The sequence below is a fragment of the Ascaphus truei genome, unplaced genomic scaffold (genome assembly GCF_040206685.1).
Source record: "Ascaphus truei isolate aAscTru1 unplaced genomic scaffold, aAscTru1.hap1 HAP1_SCAFFOLD_3176, whole genome shotgun sequence".
In the NCBI taxonomy this organism is placed as follows: Eukaryota; Metazoa; Chordata; class Amphibia; order Anura; family Ascaphidae; genus Ascaphus; species Ascaphus truei.
Window position 1 is genome coordinate 18,192 of NW_027456154.1, and position 4,562 is coordinate 22,753.

At 45.0% G+C, this 4,562-nt stretch overlaps 1 long non-coding RNA gene across 1 annotated transcript; it reads right to left on the reverse strand.

Annotated features, from left to right (window-relative positions):
• Positions 1 to 245: 245 nt before the first annotated feature.
• On the reverse strand, positions 246 to 3,162 carry LOC142483303 (uncharacterized). Its single transcript, XR_012797293.1, has 2 exons — positions 3,048 to 3,162; positions 246 to 312 (listed from the first exon to the last, which is right to left on the reverse strand). It is a non-coding gene; the product is annotated as an uncharacterized LOC142483303 (long non-coding RNA).
• Between the last annotated feature and the right edge of the window lie 1,400 nt (positions 3,163 to 4,562).

The window sequence follows — 4,562 nt, forward strand, 5'->3', positions numbered from 1 at the left end:
TCTCGCTATGCTGTAACATATCAGCACTCTCTCTATGCGGTAACATATCAGCACTCTCGCTATGCTGTAACATATCAGCACTCTCTCTATGCAGTAAATACAGATTTACAAATGAATACCATAGAAAGTACTACTAATTTAAGCAACAATTAAAATAATACTCACTGGCAGCTCTGGTCGTTATTGTTGCCCGCTGCGTTTTGATGATCCTGCCTGCGTGCGTCGTAGTCACAGCGCAGCTATAGTTGGTGTACGGCGACAATCCCGTTATTTCATTCGAACCGGCCTTCGAAATCATATTTTTTTTTTTATCTGTAATTTTTAAAAGTACATGAACTCTTAAACACTTACACAGAGAAACCCCCTCATGTGCGCTACTGACATTGTGGGATCGCAGCTCTCGTTCTGCTTAAAAAGGTACAATCTGTGGTTCTGCATTTGTACAGTATGTTTGCTGCTGACCATTTAAAGGGCATTGATAATATAATGTATTTATCTTTTATTTGATGGGAAGTGAACCTGTTCCATTGAAATCACAAGACACATTTTGTACAGCACCTGATAATCAGCCATTTCATTCCTTAAACAGATAAGATAATTTCTATTTAAACAAAAAGCAAATATCCTCATGGTGTGTTACTTATAAGAGTGAGCCACTAATTACAAAACATAGACACTCATTGGAGGACAGTCTCACTCATTGGAAGGCAGTCTCACTCATTGGAAGGCAGTCTCGCTCATTGGAAGGCAGTCTCGCTCATTGGAAGGCAGTCTCACTCATGGGAAGGCAGTCTCACTCATGGGAAGGCAGTCTCGCTCATGGGAAGGGACTCCCGCTCATTGGAAGGCTGTCTCGCTCATTGGAAGGCTGTCTCGCTCATTGGAAGGCAGTCTCGCTCATTGGAAGGCTGTCTCGCTCATTGGAAGGCTGTCTCACTCATTGGAAGGGAGTCTCACTCATTGGAAGGGAGTCTCACTCATTGGAAGGGAGTCTCACTCATTGGAAGGCAGTCTCACTCATTGGAAGCGAGTCCCACTCATTGGAAGGGAGTCTCGCTCATTGGAAGGGAGTCTTGCTCATTGGAAGGGAGTCTTGCTCATTGGAAGGGAGTCTTGCTCATTGGAAGGCACTCTTACTCATTTGAAGGGAATCTCACTCATTAAAAGGGAGTCTCACTCATTGGAAGGGAGTCTCACTCATTGGAAAACAGTCTCACTCATTGGAAGCGAGTCCCACTCATTGGAAGGGAGTCCCACTCATTGGAAGGGAGTCTCGCTCATTGGAAGGCACTCTTACTCATTTGAAGGGAATCTCACTCATTGGAAGGGAGTCTCACTCATTGGAAGGGAGTCTCACTCATTGGAAGGCAGTCTCACTCATTGGAAGGGAGTCTCACTCATGGGAATTTAGTCTCACTCATTGGAAGGCAGTCTCACTCATTGGAAGGCAGTCTCACTCATTGGAAGGTAGTCTCACTCATTGGAAGGCAGTCTCACTCATTGGAAAACAGTCTTACTCATTGGAAAACAGTCTCACTCATTGGAAGCGAGTCCCACTCATTGGAAGGGAGTCTCACTCATTGGAAGGAAGTCTCACTCATTGGAAGGGAGTCTCACTCATTGGAAGGGAGTCTCACTCATTGGAAGGGAGTCTCACTCATGGGAAGGGAGGCTCAGACATGGGAAGGGAGTCTCACTCATTGGAAGGGAGTCTCACTCATTGGAAGGCACTCACTCATTGGAAGGTAGTCTCACTCATTCGAAGGCATTCTCACTCTTTGTAAACAGTCTCACTCATTGGAAAACAGTCTCACTCATTGGAAAACAGTCTCACTCATTGGAAGCTAGTCCCACTCATTGGAAGGGAGTCTCACTCATTGGAAGGGAGTCTCACTCATTGAAAGGGAGTCCCACTCATTGGAAGGAAGTCCCACTCATTGGAAGGGAGTCTTGCTCATTGGAAGGCAGTCTCACTCATTGGAAGGCAGTCTCACTCATTGGAAGGCAGTCTCACTCATTGGAAGGCAGTCTCACTCATTGGAAAGCAGTCTCACTCATTGGAAGGCAGTCTCACTCATGGGAAGGGAGGCTCAGACATGGGAAGGGAGTCTCACTCATTGGAAGGGAGTCTCACTCATTGGAAGGCACTCACTCATTGGAAGGTAGTCTCACTCATTCGAAGGCATTCTCACTCTTTGTAAACAGTCTCACTCATTGGAAAACAGTCTCACTCATTGGAAAACAGTCTCACTCATTGGAAGGGAGTCTCACTCATTGGAATGGAGTCTCACTCATTGAAAGGGAGTCCCACTCATTGGAAGGAAGTCCCACTCATTGGAAGGGAGTCTTGCTCATTGGAAGGCAGTCTCACTCATTGGAAGGGAGTCTCGCTCATTGGAAGGGAGTCTCACTCATTGGAAGGGAGTCCCACTGTTTGGAAGGGAGTCTCACTCATTGGAAGGCAGTCTCACTCATTGGAAGGCAGTCTCACTCATTGGAAGGCAGTCTCACTTATTGGAAGGCAGTCTCACTCATTGGAAGGCAGTCTCACTCATTGGAAGGCAGTCTCACTCATTGGAAGGCAGTCTCACTCATTGGAAGGGAGTCTCGCTCATTGGAAGGGAGTCCCACTGATTGAAAGGGAGTCCCGCTCATTGGAAGGCAGTCTCACTCATTGGAAGGGAGTCTCACTCATTGGAAGGGAGTCCCACACATTGGAAGGGAGTCCCACTCATTGGAAGGGAGTCTCACTCATTGGAAGGGAGTCCCACTGATTGGAAGGGAGTCTCACTCATTGGAAGGCAGTCTCACTCATTGGAAGGGAGTCCCACTGATTGGAAGGGAGTCTCACTCATTGGAAGGGAGTCCCACTGATTGGAAGGGAGTCTCACTCATCAGAATCTTTCTAACATCAGTGGCTCAGTTGCCAGAGCTCCTAGACCATATTATAAGTGAAGGGAATAAAAATACTCATCTCCAGGCACAAAATCTACAGGTATCTGAGCGCTCATATTTGATGAGCAGCTTGTACAGTATAAAGTAGTTACCGATGCATTGGAATGACGTATTCAGCATCCGCCTGCAGCTTGCGCTTTTATGGTCCCATGTAAAGCGTATACGTGTGGATTCTGCGGTATAATTCCATGTAATTGCATTTACATCTGTTTGGAGAAAATACAGTTTTCAATTACTGTGTGTTTGCTGCACACTGAAGGAGTAAGTATTGCACATTATGATCAGATCTATGGCGCCCGGCTTAAAAAGAGTAATACCGTAATACATTGGTAAAGGATATATACAACCAGGAATGATGATGCTGGCAGATCCAATATGAACTCCACGAATGGATGATCAAACATGAAACGAAAAATAAAGATACATAGTGTAGCACTGTAACACACTACTAGACAAACAGAGAAAACAGATGCTGAGAACAACAGGTGACTATAAAGATTATAAAAAACACATTTAATTAATCACAATAAATGCTACAATTAATAAACACAATTAAAATGAATGAATGAAGGTCCCACTATTACAATCCTGCTGGGGCAGGAGTGCCCGCTTACCAGAAGGTGGTAGAAAGTAGGCAGTGGATAATTAGAGAGTATCCCCTCTCATCTGTGGCAACTCCATGCGCTCCTCACCGGCATCGACGCCGTGTTGTAATGAGTCACGGTTGGGGTATGGGACGGCAGTGTGATCACACACCCCTGAGGAAGGAAGCGTTGGTCTTCCGAAACGCGTAGGATGATCCCACACACATTCTGCTCCACTACCTGCCGAGTTATCCGCCGAGGGATTGCGGACGAATCTGCGACCACGAGTTACGTGTTTGGTGAATCTGCTGCAGACGATCGAAAGTAGGATTTCCCTGACACACGTGTGTTGAGCTGTGAACAGCGAGAACTGCAGAGATTTGTCCCAGCGTGATCACACTCCCGTCCCATACCCCAACCGTGACAACACGGCGTCGATGCCGGTGAGGAGCGCATGGAGTTGCCACAGATGAGAGGGGATACTCTCTAATTATCCACTGCCCACTTTCTACCACCTTCTGGTAAGCGGGCACTCCTGCCCCAGCAGGATTGTATTAGTGGGACCTTCATTCATTCATTTTAATTGTGTTTATTAATTGTAGCATTTATTGTGATTAATTAAATGTGTTTTTTATAATCTTTATAGTCACATGTTGTTCTCAGCATCTGTTTTCTCTGTTTGTCTAGTAGTGTGTTACAGTGCTACACTATGTATCTTTATTTTTCGTTTCATGTTTGATCATCCATTCGTGGAGTATCTTATTTGATCTGCCAGCATCATCATTCCTGGTTGTATATATCCTTTACCAATGTATTATTACTCTTTTTAAGCCGAGCGCCATAGATATAATTTGTTTTCCACTATCTATCACCTGACCTGGGGTCAGTGTTATATCGCAGGCAGCCAGCTGATCATATAATTATTTATTATTAGCTTCAGGAATTAGCGCTACCTTATCTGTATTTTTTTTATTTTTTTTTACAGAATGATCAGAGTTACACCTTACACAAGCATAGTTTGTG